The sequence below is a fragment of the Rhinolophus sinicus genome, chromosome 15, assembly GCF_057876585.1.
Source record: "Rhinolophus sinicus isolate RSI-liver-muscle chromosome 15, RSI-T2T, whole genome shotgun sequence".
Classification (NCBI taxonomy): Eukaryota; Metazoa; Chordata; class Mammalia; order Chiroptera; family Rhinolophidae; genus Rhinolophus; species Rhinolophus sinicus.
In genome coordinates this window covers 36,865,001-36,881,763 of record NC_142515.1, presented here as the reverse complement: position 1 = coordinate 36,881,763, position 16,763 = coordinate 36,865,001, and the positions used below count along the sequence as shown (strand labels likewise).

The 16,763-nt window shown below is 33.7% G+C and overlaps 1 protein-coding gene and 1 pseudogene across 1 annotated transcript in view; one reads left to right on the top strand and one right to left on the bottom strand.

Moving 5' to 3' along the window:
* Nucleotides 1-16,763, top strand: part of PCDH15 (protocadherin related 15) — a 1,316,677-nt gene that overhangs the window by 339,847 nt on the left and 960,067 nt on the right. The window lies entirely within an intron of this gene.
* Nucleotides 6,996-15,500, bottom strand: LOC148755178 (nucleolar protein 12 pseudogene; annotated as a pseudogene).

Here is a 16,763-nt window from a genome sequence, read left to right as displayed (position 1 = left end):
AAATTTGACACATATACAGGAAATTATGCAAATTAGAAGTATATAGATAGATAGATAGATAGATAGATAGATAGATAGATAGATAGACAGATAGATAAAATTTAACAAAATTAACAAAGCCATGTAACCAACACCTGCATCAGGAAACAAAATTTCATAAGCACCCCATAATCTCCATGCCTCTTCTAGTCACTACTTTCTACAAAGCAATCATATTCCTGACCTGTAACCTCCAAATTAATTTGACTTGTTTTTGAACATTACATGCATTGAATTATGCAGTATGCATTCTTTCGCTTCTAGCTTGTTTCAATCAGTATTGTAAAACTCATTCGCATTTCTGTGTATAGTTGAAGGTTGTTTATTCATTGTTTTATGCTACTTCATTGTATGAATGTATAGATTGCATGTATATTATGCTTCATCCATTTCATAGATGAATATTTAGGTCATTTCAGTTTTCAGTTATTTCAAATAGGTCTTCAATGAACTTTTGTATATGTCTTAGTGAACTTATATGGGCATTTCTATTGGGAATACACCAAGGAATACAAGAACTGAACACAAATATTCAGCTTTATTGGATACTGCCAGATCGTCTCCAAAGCTGCTATAACAACTTATTCTCACCAGCAGTGTGTGGGTTACTCCACATCTTTGACAATGCTTGAAGTTAATCTATTATTTTCATTTTAGCCAGACTGGTGGGTGTTTAGAGGTACTACATTTTGGTTTGCCTTTGTAATGTGCTGATGACTAATGAAGTGAAATACGAGTATCTTTTCACATAATTATTAGCCATTTGTGTATCATTTTTGTTAAGCATTTATTCTTATTATTTAGCTGCTTGATCTGTCAGCTTCAGAGAGAAGTATATTAAAATCTCACACTAAATTTATGAGTTTATCCATTTATTGCAGTGATTCTGTCAGTTTTGGCTTTATATATTTTGAAGTTTTGTTTTAGATTCATATTTGTTTTGAGTTATATCTTTTTGCTAAATTATTACTTTGTGACTGTCCTCATTAACATTTTCAAAACTTTAAATTCTATTTTGCTTGATAGTAGTATTGCTTTTCCAGCTTTTTAAATTTTTATTTTGTTTTGCTTGTTTTTAATGGTGGTAATAAATACGTAACATAAAACTTATCATCTTCACCATTTATAAGTTCAGCAGTGTAAAGTATATTTACATTGTTGTGCAACAAAATCTCCAGAAATTTTTCTTCTTGCAAAACTTAAACTCTATATCCATTGAACAACTACGCCCCATTTCCCCTGCCCCTGTTTTTGTTTTGTTAGTATTTGCTTTGTTATAATTTTTAAATTAAATGTATTGGGGTAACATTGATTAATAATATCATGTAAGGTTCAGGTGTACAATTTCATAATACATCATCTGCATATTTCATTGTGTGCTCACCACCCAGAGTCCTCTCTTCTTCCATTACCATGTATTTGATCCCTTTCAGCCTTTTCATCTTCCCTGCACTCGCTTTCCTCTCTGGTAATCTGTGTCTATGGGTTTGTTTTGCTTGTTCATTTATTGCTATCTGTTTTATATCCCACATATAAGTGAAATCATATGGCTCTTTTTCATTTCCCTCTGACTTAATATCTTTGTATGATACTCTCAAGATCCATCCATGTTGTTGAAAATGACAATATTCCACATTTCTAATGGCTGAATAGTATAAAATTATGTATATATACCACATCTTCTTTATCCAATCATCCATTGAAGGATACTTTGGTTGTTTCCAAATTTTGACTATTGTGAATGATGTTACAGTGAACACAGGGGTACATATATCTTTACAAATAATGTTTTCAAAATTTGGGTGTAGATAACCAGAAGAAGGATTGCTGGGGCATATGGTAATTCTATTCTGTTTTTTTGAGAAACCTCCATATTGTTTTCCATAGTGGCTCTACCAATTTATATTCTTATTAGCAGTGTGTGAGGGATCCTTTTTCTCCACAACTTCTCCAACACTTGCTATTTCGTGTTTTCTTGATAATAGATGTTCTAATAGGTGTGAGGTGGTATTTTACTGTGGTTTTGAATTGCAACCCTGATACAGCTAGTGAAATTGAACATTTTTTCATATATTTGTTGACCATTTGTCTATCTTCTTTGTAAAAGTATCTGTTCAGGTCCCCTGCCCATCCTTTAATCGGATTGTTTGTTTTTTTAATGTTGGGTTGTATGAGTTCTTTATATATTTTGGATATTAGCCCCTTATCAGAGGTATTGTTTGCAAATATCTTCTCCCATTCTGTTGGTTGACTTTTTACGTTATTGATGGTTTCTTTCACTGTGCAGACACTTTTTAGTTTACTATAATCCCATTCATTTATTTTTGTTTTTGCTTCCCTTGTCTTTGGGGTCATGTTCAGAAAAGAAAAAAAACACTCTAAAGCCAAGGTCCATAAGTTTACTATCTATGTTTTCTTCTATGTATTTGATTGTTTTCGGTCTTGTATTTAAGTGTTTCACCCATTTTCAGTTAACTTTTGTTTATGGTGTCAGATAACAGTCTAGTTTCATTCTGCATGTGGCTTTCCAATTTTCCCAACGCCATTTATTGAAGAGGCTTTCCTTTCTCCATTGCATGTTTCCAGCTCCATTGTCAAAAATTAGTTGTGCATATATGTGTGTGTTTATTTCTAGACTCTCAATTATATTCCATTGTTCTGTGTGTCTGTTTTTCTGCCATTACCATACATATTGTTTTGATTATTGTAGCTTTAATACAATCCCCATCAAAATCCCAATCACAGTTTTTACAAAAATAGAACAAAAAAGTCCTCAAATTTGTATAGAACCACAAAAAACCCCAAAGAGTAAAAACAATCTTGAGGGAAGGAAGAAAAAAGCTGGAAGTATCACATTTCCTGTCTTCAAAGCTCTTAATAACATATTATATACTTATTAATTTATCTCCTATATGTCTGTCTCAGCTCACTAAATTATGAATCCTCTGTGTGTAGTCTATGATCATCATGTTCATTATGTTCAAAAAGAGAAAGTGACATAATATGTTCTCAATAAATATTTGTCAAATATAGGAAAGCATTAATTTATTTATCTATTAATTAGTTTAGTGCTGAAGATTATATTATAATTTTAATGCTGAGATGATTGAATGACTCTATACCAAAATGTAGGCTTGCGTAATTTAAATATCACAAACTAAGTTCTAGTTGTGAAGTACTATGATGACAGCAATCTAATTATAAATTATTCAGGAAAAAAATGGTATATACCTGTATATACACATAGAGAGAGAATTTGTGGTGAAATTTGAAATGCTGGTAATTCTTGGTAAAAATGTATGGGGATTCATGGTATGAGTCTTCTGTGGCTTTAATTTTTTTTCAAAATAGTACAGGAAAATGTGAACTGACCTCTGTGGAGACAGAGTAAATTTTTGGTGGTGTTTTATCAGCTAGCTGCCTATTCTGCTGTTCAACAAATTGAGTAAGTTAAAGTGAACCCATAATATGTTGTCTATACTAGGATATTTCTGAGAGTGAAATATAGAAAAAATGATTATTTATCTGTATTAATCATATTTTTATCATAAGGTTAAATTTATGAAATATACTTTAAGGATTTTTGAACAATAAAACTCTATCTAAAAAATAAACATTTACCCACATTTGTGAAGCAAAAGAAATAAAAAATCATCTGTCTTTATTTTACTTATCTAAATTTAAAAAATAACAAGAAATATTTTTGATGCATTTTCACATACTTTAATTTATCCTTCAGCTCTATATCTCTCTAAAATCATGTTTATAGCATTTTTCTAAAGAACATTTTTTCAACATTGTTGCCTAATTTTAATTACCAAAATAGCCGTCAATATCCTCTTATCTTGTATTTCATAATTAACATTTATAAAATTGTCGATGTCTTTGATGACTCTTCTCTGTAGATTATTAATTTGTAATTGAGAAAACCCTTTCTCTACAAGTCTATGGTAGCCTTAAATTTCACTAAATGGAAAATGATCTCAACACTATTTTTTATCTTGAAATGTGTCAATATTTACATCCAAATAATTTAACAGGCATTGTCTTTTTCCATTATGTAGAGGATTCCCTATGAAAATATTTTTATGTAACAAAATTCAACAAATGTTACATCAATGTGTGAGTTTGAATGGTTTGCCAAACTTAGATATTGAAGAAATCATTATTTTCTATTCAGGTGCAGAAAATATTTTATCCAATTCAAAATTGGAGCTCCATCACAAAATTCTTTCCATAAGATATTTTAAATAGCATTTCTAGAATTTCAAAACAAAATATTACTCATTGTTTCATCTTCCATTTTTTAACTTTTTTAATCCCCCCATACTTTTGTAAGTCCCGATTTATATGTATTTTCCTCCTTGCAGTCTTAATCTTAGAAAATACAATTCATTAGAAGCTCCAAAAGTTGATTTATTTGGTCTTGTACTCACTGAATTATTTTAATAAAGAATCCAAGTTTGTTTTTCTTTTTAAACAAAATATAACCAAATTTTAGAAAACTAGTTTATAGAAAGATACAATATTATTTTAGGACACCTAAGCTGTTTTACAAAGTAATTTGTCAAAGGCTCATATATTTCTAACATCTAATTAATGAAGAGCACAGAAAGGCAATATGCATACTGCCAAGACATTTGTCTCAAAAATTCATAGTTCAATATCTCTGTGTATATACACAAATATTTTAGGGTTAGACAATAGTTTCTAGGTGCATTTCTATCTTATTGATTTTAATTTAGTTAATCATTGTTTTTACCATGATATAAAAAAGAATTCATATTATCACCATTTTAGCAAATTATTTTACTTTACATACTGAATTATTTAACTGACTTTCTATTTAAATTAATAGTAATGTTAGATTTTTTTTTGAAATTCAACTGAAGAAACTTGTAAAATGTTTACTTAGATTTATGAATTTCATAAAAATAATTAATTCACTATTGAAATTAATTTGACTAATTTTCTGTTTGACAAATGTTATAAAAGTGGCAATATTTGACAATTTTGAAATTATTATCTATTAATGGAATCGATAACTATGGTTTAATTTTTGTGTGCATGTGCCAGAAATCTTGGAATCAAAAAGGTCAAACTGAATTTTGAAGAGCCATTTGATATGAATACAATATCATGCTTTATGAATATTTAGTAAATATATCTTATGAAGCTGCATGTGTTAAATCTTTGTTTTAGGGAGCAGTCTTATTGATATAACTACTCACTTCTGTAATTGGTATTATTGCTTCTTTAGCAATTTTACCTCTTTCTTCAGCTTTCCATGTGGCCAGTGTTAAATAAATAAATGCCAACAAACATTGTAACATCAACTGTCTTGAGAAATTCAAATTCATTTCTTACTTTTTCATTATACTTGCACTTTTGGGGGTTTGGGCTGTGCATTGCTGCATGTTTATGGCTAAAATTTAAATAAGCACTGATATACGAAATCAATAAATGAACATTCTTTGCGGATTTACACAAAACAATAAATGACAAGTCCTGTGTAGTAAGAAGCCTCAGACTAAGTTCTATCTGCTCTATGGAAGGACTGCTGAGCCTGTATTTCCTGTATTTATTTCACATCCACCCAAACTATAATTCTCTCATTTTCCCACTGACTCTGGCAACTGTGCCTTGTGGTTTCATGTGTCTCACAGACCATGGCAAAGCCCATGCCCCAACTAGCTCCCCAAGTGGGGAGACTTGGATAACAGATTGGAGTACTTCCACTATTTCCCTTTTACCACTGGAGGTCTGTATGTGCTATCTGTGAAATACTGGTTCGAGTTACCTTGCTCTGGAAAGGATCAGGAAAAAAAGAGATGTGCCTTTTAGCTTATTTAACCATCTGTGAAAGTGAGAATACCGTTCTTCACCCATTTGTGTTTTCACAGTTGGAAGTAAAGAGTGGGGATCTACCAATATAATCCTGACTTTTTATTATTAATATGTAACTACTAATTGTAATATTGTTAAAAATGAAAAACGTTGGACAATAGTGAAACAAAACTTATGCAAGGAAAATAGGGGTGAACTAAGACTGTCCAGGACAAACCAAATGCATGGTCTGGAGCCATATCTTAAGATCTATCTGAAAGGAGCATGAAGACATGGCAGGCCTTCCCAAACACGAGCTGGCCTGCTGAAGGGTCAGGTCTGAAAGGGCCACACTTGCAGGCAAGTAGAGATGCATTTTCTTTAAAAAGGATTAATTGCTTCTTTGGTTGGGCTTCATCTGGGAGCTGGAAGCCCAGGAGAGCTGACCCAGTTTGCTCCAGAACTCCTTTGCTTCTATCACTTCTATTTCAGCTGAGGAGACCTACAAGGTTAAGAACAAGGAACAAGCCCAAAATCTCAGCCAGTAAAGGGCAGAACCTGGCCTTGCTCACTCACCCTGCTCCAGCTGCCCACATTTCTGGGCAGCAGGTGAACTCTGGATTCTACCAGTGGTTACACTGTTCTCCAACCCCTGATAAGGGGGCCATATGAAATGCTGCATTGTCCTATCGACAGGGAAATGTGCTGGAGAGTGAGGATGGACCCACTCCCCCAAACCATTTTCACCACCCCATGAGTCTACCCTTGGCTCCTGGCATCAGGGCCAAAGGAAAATGCACCACAGGTGTACTTAGTTTCTCTAATCTGATGAAAGCCCAGTGGTTATACATTTGGAAAGACAACCCCTAACTTGGCTTCAAAGGCTTCTCCGGGGGGAGGCCAGCTCTCAGCTGCCTGCTCCTTCTTGGGTCCAAGAGATCCTGGCATCCTGAACTTGGGCTGTGGAGTCACCTTCGTGCTAGCTGGGTTGCAGGAAGAGTCAAGCTGAGACAGAACAGGTCCTTGCAACCTAGGTTGGGGCATGGCCTAGTTCTGGGGACTCAACTGTACTCTGTTTTCGTCTTTCCTTCTCAGCTGGTAGCCCTGGGTCTTGCTAGTACGAGTTGCTCTCAGGAACTTTTGGATGGATTTCTGGAGGTTTCATCTTGATTTTCTTTCTTTTTTTTTTTTTTTTTGCGACTGTGTGAGTGTATCTATATCATGTAAGAAGATATACTCTAGGATAGCCGGGGTCTCTGGACTCCTGGGTAAGGCTTTGGTTGACTTCCGCACGGATAACGCCTCTTCCTTGGACCCGTTCCCAGCCCCTTTCTCAGGCAGGGTAGTCGGAGCAGCCAGATCCCTGAGAGGTCCAGGTCGTGCTGATGGCAGTCACGGTAATTGTGCGGTTAGGGTGGTCTTATTGCACCCACTTTGTCTTGGCCGTCGCTAGCCTGCGCAGTTCTTCGGCCTCTTTCTGTACTTCCTCTCTCAGCCTGTGTCTTCCATTGTTCTTAGTGGTGTTATTCCTAGAGCATACATGCTCTTGAGCTGCTGGGGCTTGATCTCCTCCAGGGCTCCCATCTTCCGCTCCCCGTTCAGTTTGTGGGAGCCAGCCAGGTACTCGTGCTGCTTCTCCTTGTTCTAGCTGAGCACGAGCTGCGCCATCGGTTTTGCCATCTCACTTCTGGTTGCGGTTTCCTGCAGATGGCGTGGCTCTGGTGGCCTCATACAGTTAATTACCTGGTAGGCTTTTCGACCTTCCAGCGTGCCTTGAAGCTGTGCTCCAGCTCACTTTGCTTTTAAAGTAACAAAAGGTTAAATGCTCTTTAGCCTCTTTCTCACTATCTTGTCTGCTTTGTCAGTCTTGCTGAATGATTTCCTAACTTGAGGGAACCCAGATCATTTCTACAAATAAAAGTTAAATCATCTCTTTCCTCCTAATGGAACCCCAGTTTTTCTCCTGCCTTGTCTCTACAGACTTTCTAATGCTGTGTATTAAAATAGTAGTTGTAGTATTAGTAATGATATAACTTAACATTTACTTAGACATTACTATTTATTAAGCACTGCTGTAGGTGATTTATATACACCGATTTGTTTAATTCTACAAGTGCATCAGGTAGGAAGTGCTTGATGATCCGTTTGTGGATGAGGAAAGTGAAAACAGAGAGGTTATATAACCAGTCCAAGTTTACAGCTATTCAGTGACAGAGCCAAGATTTATTCCATGTTGTCTGACTACAGAATTTGTGTTATTAGCTACTATGAGATGCTGTGTGCAGGTGCCAGCATATGTGTTTATGAATGTGTGTGTGTGTGTGTGTGTGTGTGTGTGTTATGGTGTGTGTCTTAATGGTAGATACAGAGGGGTAGGGCATAAGGGTAAATTTAAACCCTGAAATCAGGTTTAATTTGTTGTAGTTATTTTTATTTGCTTGTTAATGATATAATTTGTTTTGCTTTGTTTCCACATATCTAAAAATAAAACATCTCATATGGCAGGGTTACAAACTTTGCAATATACCTCCTACATATGAAATGAGTATCCCCATGCTGGAAAAGCATTTTAACTTCATAATGCCAAAGATCTCTATCTTTTGCCAGATTTTGCTATACATTACATAAAACCCACTTCATCATTTCTAAACTCGGGCCTTTCCCTCAACCACCAAAGAACTCGGAAGGAAGGACTGTCCTTCCAAAGAAAGTGAGATCATTGTTGATTTAAATCTAGTGAGGGGTGAAGTGGGATTTAATAATCTTGCATTCTAAAAAAATTATTATGATGTCTAATTTTGTGAATGTGATAGAATACTACTTAAATATCTGTTTAATAAAAAATATTTTCTTTTATAAGAAAATAAAGACTTAAAAGCAATATTCAGCTTTAAAAATTATAAATTTATTTTAAACTAAATTTTATATGATCTCTCCTTAAATAGTTCAATGTGAAATATAATGTGGAAATAATTATAGTGTGTTGTATGCAATTATATACAAAAAAACACAAGTTTGATTGGTATTAGGGTCCTCAAATTTTAGTCTTCTACAAATGGTTCTGATTTTTTTTTTTTTAGTGTTTGTACACTCAGATAGTTATTGTAAAAAAAAATAGTCTTTAAAAGCTAGTTGTTGAAAAAAGATTAATGTTCAAGTTCCTGTAAAGAAAGACTTGTATGTAGACAGATGCAGTCTGTTATAATTGTGGTTCAAGATGCCAATTTTATCCTGCTATAGCTTAGACCCACAATGCAGTATCACCAAAAATAGAAGAGGCTCCATCAATTAGTATGTTTTAATAAGAGAGTACAAATTAAATACACAAGTTTAAATGGAACTTAGAAAATTACTGTGGAAAACTCGTCTAATAATCACAAGCTAAAGAGTCTGGTTAACCCAATATTTTCAAGTATTAATATGTTAAATACTACAAAATTAATATAAAATACCACTTGGAAACTAAAGATATTTGAATAGAAAATTGTCTTTTTAATGTAATAGCTATTACTATTTTTTTCTCTCTTGTTATTGTAAATACATTTCACAAACCTTTTCTTACCAGGTTTCTCTATTTCAAAAACTACAGCTGCAATGAAACTATGATGTCAAAAATCTCAAATGCTTCTTGAAGTCATTCTTTCAATCTGATTTTAAACCTTCAGAATTAAAAGCAAAGCAAATGGTTATTTAAATGTGTCACCAAAACAATGAATCATAGAATTTCAGACTTCTTATTTTTTTTAATACTGCGGCTTTAACTTGTCTTATTCTTGCTGCCTGAAATGATCTTTCCCTCAAACTTCTATCCTCTTCACATATGTTAGGCCTCAACTTAAATATCACCTTGCCATACCACTTTGCCTTGCTACGCTATCTGAAATAAGTCCCAATTCCCAACCTGAATCTCTATTTTAGACCCTGGCAGAATCTCTTAAGTGCCAATTTCCTTCAAAATACTTGTTTTCCATCTCTTTGTTTTTTTTCCTGAGTGTAGTTCTCCCCCACTAGAATGTAAGTACTCTAGATTAGTTACACAATAATATTTAATTAACAACCAAGCAACTAAAAGTTCCCAATGGACTGACATAAACCTGGAACAGAATCATTGCCATATTAAGTTTTTACTGAAAATAGTTATTTTTTAAAATGTACCTGGAAAGGGTAGAGAGGGACATCTATGAATACTATAAGACAGAGGAAGAAAAACATATATAATTTGTCCATTAGTTTATGATGCAATTAGTCTTATGTATCTACAAGAATGTTTTTCTGTTTTAGGGAAATTAAACCTGGGACTGAAATGTGAGTTGTAAATATTTTATGCAGTGTGACATTTCAATTATTTTCATGATATTTTGCCAGGAAGACATTTTACAAACATTCAAACAAGTTTACAATCTATTATGTTATGCTTTCTGTACTTTTTTGTCATATTAGAAAGGCATCTTCACATCTAATTTATGACAGATTAGTCTTAAATGAGATATTGTATTATTAATTTATGTGGTTGTAGAACTGAGAATAATGCCTGGTTCAAAGCCAGTACTTAATAGGGCGGCTGACTGTCTCAGGTGGTTAGAGCACAAGCTCTTAATAACAGGGCTGCCAGTTCGATTCCCACATGAGCCAGTGAGCTGCACCCTCCACAACTAGGTGAAGGACAATGACTTGACTTGGAGCTCATGGGTCCTGGAAAAAACACAGTTACAATAAAAATTTTTTAAAAAGCCAGTACTTAATATATTACTGTTCGATGGATGAAAAAGTGAATAAATGAGTAAATGAATGCAATGATCTCTCAACTATTCTCCCCTTTTATAATGAATCTGTCTTTTTTACTAATAACTTAATTTTCCTGATGTATATACTGATTATCTTTTATGAGCAGCAATCAACCTTAAACCTTAGATCTCAAAGGTATAGAATCCAGGCTCTGTGTGCATTGTCGGTAGGACTTTTAGGATCTGTTCCCTAATCTTTCCATAACCTATACAGTTGTTGCTGAACCACATTATTTGAAAAATTATCCAATAGGTCTCGTATTTTCCTATCTTTAGTATTTATTAATTCTGATTTTCTCTTTCTTTATTTGTATTTCTTTTGTGAATCTTACCATTTGCCAAAGTCCTATCAAACCTATTGAGTCTGTTGTGTCCATCTCACTACATCTTCCTAACTACTTCCCACTCTGAATCTCTTGAGAGAGACACAGTGTTATGGTGATTTATCATGTTCTGCCTTCAATTATACTTATTTGCAGACTAGAGCCTATTAATCTCCTAGATTGGTAAACTCTCCCAAAATAGGGATTTGTGTCTATTATTCTTTGTATTTTTCATACATCTTAGCTCAGTTTTAGATTTTGTAAGGATTTGTGACTAGCAGTATGTCATTAAAATTGGTAGCACTTTTCACATCTAAATTCCAAACTAAAATATACCTTCTAATAATAAAAATAAGTGACTGTCAATTTTAAAGTAGATTTTTGTGATGATACTCAAGAATAGTTGCACAATAATATTCCATCAGCAAAGTTTGAGAATACAATTCTACTTTTGTAACAAAGATCAAACTATTTGTCTATAAAATTGGATGTTTGGTTTCTATGATGGGTTTCCAAACTATATTACAATGTGTGAAATAAAACTTTGAATGTAATAATTCATATTTGGACACATCAGCATTTAGATCAAAATAATTTCACACGGATTAAACAATTAGGTGTGAATTTTCTAGTATAAAAAAGTAAGTAGAAATGAACATCCAATCCCTGTACTACAGAGTAAGTTTTCAGTTTAAAAGAAGAGAAATAAATGCAAAGGAAGAAGAGGTTTTTAGTGATAATCATTTAGCATCTATGTTAAATGTTGTAAAATGAAGGTATAGGGGAGGCGGATTTTTGCCTCTACCCTTTTAGGCTTTTTCAGCTGGGACTGAGAATTAAACTGGAAGAAACAGATTAACAGGAGAAAAGCAAACACATTTATATAAGTTTTACATAACACGGTAGCACTCATAAAGGAAATGAAGGCCTGAAAAAATGGAAAAACCTACATGCTCTTATTAAAGGTTGAACAAAGATAGGCAAGTATAGAAAAGTAACTAAACTATGTGGGGAGGGTAAAGGGAGATACAGATTATTGTGACAGGGTCACTTGTATAAAATTCTCTTGGTCTCTTCTTGCTCTTGATGTTTCTTTCCTTCTGGTAAATCCTTTACATGGGAATTTCATCTCCTGCTTTTAAGAAAAAGAAGAAAATTTAGAGTGTTTTTCATATATTTGCCATTTTTATAAATGCCTTTAGTTCAAAATAATCCTTATTACAAAGTGGCATTTTCTGAGGTGGCATATTCTGCCACCCTTCAAAGGTGTACAACAAACTGAGAAAATAAATTTAAAAACTGGAAGCAATATTATATAGGTAATATATTAAAATGTTATAAAATATAGCAAGTCCACAATTACTGTCATTTTGGTCAAGTTTGTTTCGCTATAACATTGATGAGGGAAAAAAAAATCAATTGGGACCAGAACCACCGTCTATGTGGACTTCGCACATTCTCCCCATGTCTGTGTGGGTTTCCTCTGAGGACTCCAGGTTCCCCCTAATATCCCAAAGTTGTTCAAGTTAGGTGAACTGGGGTGACTGTATTGTTCCAGTCTGAGTGAGTGTGTGTGTGTGTGTGTGTGTGTGTGTGTGTGCGTGTGCGTGTGTGTGTGCATGCACATGCACACGTGCCCTGTGATGGAAGGGTGTCCTGTCCAGGGGCGGGTTCAGGGCCTAGTGAGCTGAGCTGTGAGGAGAGGCTCTGGTGTCTGGTGATCCTGAACTGGAATAAGCTGGTTGGAAAATCATAATCTTACTTGTTTGTGTCCATCTTTCTTAAATGTATGTATAGCTCACATTTATTTCAATGTTTAATATTAGAAGTGTATGGGGTCTTTATTTAGGAGTTTGGTGGTGTTTTTGTGACAAAGATGCCATAGGAACTTAACCCTTGTTTACCTCGATTAGCTTGTGGTAAATTTGGTTTTGATATGCATTTTACGTAAGGTAAGAGTTTCCAAGAACATATCCAAGGACGTTTAGTGAGCACTTTTCTATAAATAGAAGCAATGAATAGGTTAACAAAAATGACAATTTTAAGAAGAACAAGCTCATTAAAACTTTCAACTGCATATGGATTTTAAAAATCCAAATTAAAAACACACATAAAAGACCATATGTGCTTTGCTGAAGATAAACTGAGGCATATTACTTATTTTGAGAATTTATTCTAGCATTTATTGATTTAAATTTGGCAGTTTCAAAACCAGGAATGGTTAAGAGAGCTCCACCATGAGGAGCTCAGGGAGGGACTTAGAAAAAGCATACAACAAAGTAAGGGCATTACTGATTGGCTATAGCAGAAAGCCTAGTTGGCTGTGATTGGTTATCCTTAGTATTTGATTTTGTAAACATGAGGTATTTAAGGCTTAGGTTTGGGATGGTTTACATAGACCATTGTTATGACATTAGAGCCACAACAGTCAAATGGCTTTTTGGTATAATTCACTAAATGATTTTCACCAGGGAATTTAACTCTGATTTTTTAAGACTAGCTACATGAGGAAAAGTTGAAGAATAATAGATGGCATGTAATTTTTTACAGTCTTTTAAGAGAGGTATTTATTTGCACAGTCTCCTTGACCCATATCCCTTTACATACTCATACATAGCAATCCTTCTAACACAGAAGCAAACTCAATTCCTACTTTGTCACCTTCCCCTTATAACTTTAAATAGTTGACTAAGGTCTTAGTGGGGTTTGCCAATTTAAATGCAGAGATTTAATGGGCCATTGGAGGTACAGAAAAACATACATAAAAAAATGTAGCTGGGAATTCTGCATTGTATTTTATTGCCAGTTACAAAGCATAATTGGTTATCTACAGAATTCATACATTTCCCCAGCATTCATCAAATATAGTTATATAGCTATTTGTATGACAGCCTATGAACAGGAATCTGAATAATAGTAAGCAGCCACTGGTCTTTGCAATATGGTTAGGCTGACTGTTGCTTACATTTGCATAAGACAAATGGTTTTTGTAGATCTCTATATTTAAAAGGCTTTTAGAAATTGTGAAGCTGTTTCCAGCTGACCCGAAAACAATACCTTTTTCTGATAAAAGCTTTCTCAAGCAAAGACGATCTAAAAGAAGTGTATCTTTTAACAGTAACTATATTTAAATCTTGCCTTTGTTTTAATATACATGGGCTCCATGTCTCCTTTTTTTCACCTTTGGGTGTTTTTTTGTTGTTGTTACATTTTGATCATACCTTAAATATTCTATAAAACAATTTTTAAAATGATGAGTTCTATGTGCACTCTCTCAGCAGGAAAATCTAATGAGGATATGCACACTCTTGAGCAATGCTGAAAATAATTTCATGGAGTTACTGTAGCATGCTGAGTATTAGAAGGCCTTTTAGATTTCAAACTGGTGTTATAATGGCTTATAAATCCAAATGCTCTGAAGTGGCCATTCATTGAACATCTTGTTATGCAAAATAGTCACTAAGCTTTCTCCAAAGTCACATATTTATCACTTTGGTCATAACACCTTGGTCACTTAACAGCCTTTTCTAGGGTTTTATGCCTATCTTTTAAATGTTAAAACTTTAAAAAAAGAAATCAAGATCATTCCTTCATTTTAACATTTTCATGCTCTTATCTTGAAAGAAAAAAATGCCATAATTTGATTACATGAGTTCTAAGGTTTAAGAAATGACACTGATAAATAATTATAGTGACTTCAAATTTATTTTTGTAAAAAGGGATTATTTTTTGTCAAAGTTCACGTTATTGTTATCTACTGGTATTTTTTCAGAAATGTAAATTTATTCTTCAGATTGACAATATTTTGTATTTCTGTGGCACTAAAATAAATCTATTTCCTAAGAGCTTATGTGAAACAAGAATGCAATATAATTCATATTTTGAAAATCTCTAGATTTTTAAGAAAGTAAGTAGTCACACAGTCTATTCTAAGGCACCAGTGGAGAGTTTATGTTGTTATCTCTAAAAGATTGAAGTGTAGTATTCAAAGTAGTTCTAAATTTAAATGGCTTTTATCTCATGGATTCAAGAAGGCCTTTTCTATTACTGAGAAGTTGTTATTTTATGTTTCTTTTTCTCTTTTCCTTTTTGGTTAAATCTACTGAAAATGTGACAATCATGACACATAGATCACTGCTATTCAGCCATTCCACCTCCTGATCCGAACATTTTTTCCCAGATGAGTAATCAAATTCCTTATACACATGAAAATCCACTACCAAATGACAGCTATTAATTCTTGAGTGGAAGCCAGTGTCTACTTTAGATTTAAAATTGCCTGGTCTGCAAGACATTTGAGAAATCATCAGGTTCAATGTATCAACTTTATTAATTAGTTAATTAGAGTGTTATTAGGCACAGAATTTTGTGAAATGCCAAATAACAAAGTGGCTGGCACCCTTCCTCATTTTTTTGTTTTTTGTCTTTTGTTTTTCTTTCTCCTTCCCTCCCCTCGCCTATCCTCCCCTTCCTTACCTTTTTTTTTGTTTTTTGTTTGTTTGTTTGTTTTAACTCTAGGCTCCTCCATTGTATCACTCTCCCTTGTATCATGGCTTAAAGTGACTATTTTATGAAGTTAAATGATGGTAAGAAAAAATGAAACAAATGAACAAAAAGCAGCATCAGTTAATAGGAATTTGAGAATACATCTTGAACATAGAAATGTTGGAAGGAAAATATTAGGTGGAGAAACAGTAAATTTTAAATATAAGATCTCATAGTGTATGCAAAGCATCATTGTCTTGGCCTAAGCTAGTGATAAATTGGAATTGTCATTTACAGAGAATAGGAGAAGCTGTTAAGAAAGGATTTGGAGGAAGCTTGACATTGGCCATGTTAATTTTTAAATGAGTATAGGCATTCAAGTAAAAGAAAACAAAAAAAAAACAAAACAAAAGGGAAAAGAAAAACAGAGGCTGGAGGAATTTAGGCTGAAGATGCTAATTTTGGTGACATTTAATTCCATAAGACTAGAAGTAAAACACCTAAAAAAAAAAAATAAAATAAAATCACTGTATGTAGGAAGGGTAAGAGATTTAAAGTAAGCTCCCTGAGGTTGCCAACATTTCGAGTTAGAGAGAGAAGGAACCAGTACAGACGCAGACAGAATAGTAGGAGGGAAATTCAAAAGTTTAGTGTCTTGGAATCCAAACAATAAAATATACAAAGAAAGAAAAAACAACTATGTTTTTCACTAGTGTACCTTGTACAGATGTCTGTCACTGGAAATTTCATGTTTTTATTTCTTAGGGTGCATTGCATTTTTTCTTTTGTATCTTCAGTAAAGGAGGGTGGTAGGTGGTGGTGTTGGTAGTATTATCTTCCCTCTAGCTCTTACCTCACTCTACCTTCTAAAAATCATTCACACTATACATAAATTAAAATTCTCCTGTCACATTGTAAAACATCAAATCATCTTCTACTTCTTCCCTCAGTGCCTATTGATATGTGTCAATCCTGTCTTCTTCCTTTCTTCCCCCCCTCTTTCTTTCTTTCATTCCATCCATCAATAAACTTGAATTAAACAACTATATGATCTGACTTTTGTATAATTTCATGTCAACTAATGCTTGATAACATTAGTTAAGTACCGAAGTACATGTGTTACTTAAATCATTATCTTTTCCTTAAAAACTTTTAGTATTCCGTTAGTTAATATTTTCTACTATTCACAGATAGTTGAGTGTTTTTTTCTTTCTTTTTTTTTTTTTTTAATAAAGACTTACTGCTGGCAATTGGCAGTCAGTTATACACATGCATACACATACTCTTATTCAACAGGACTGCATAA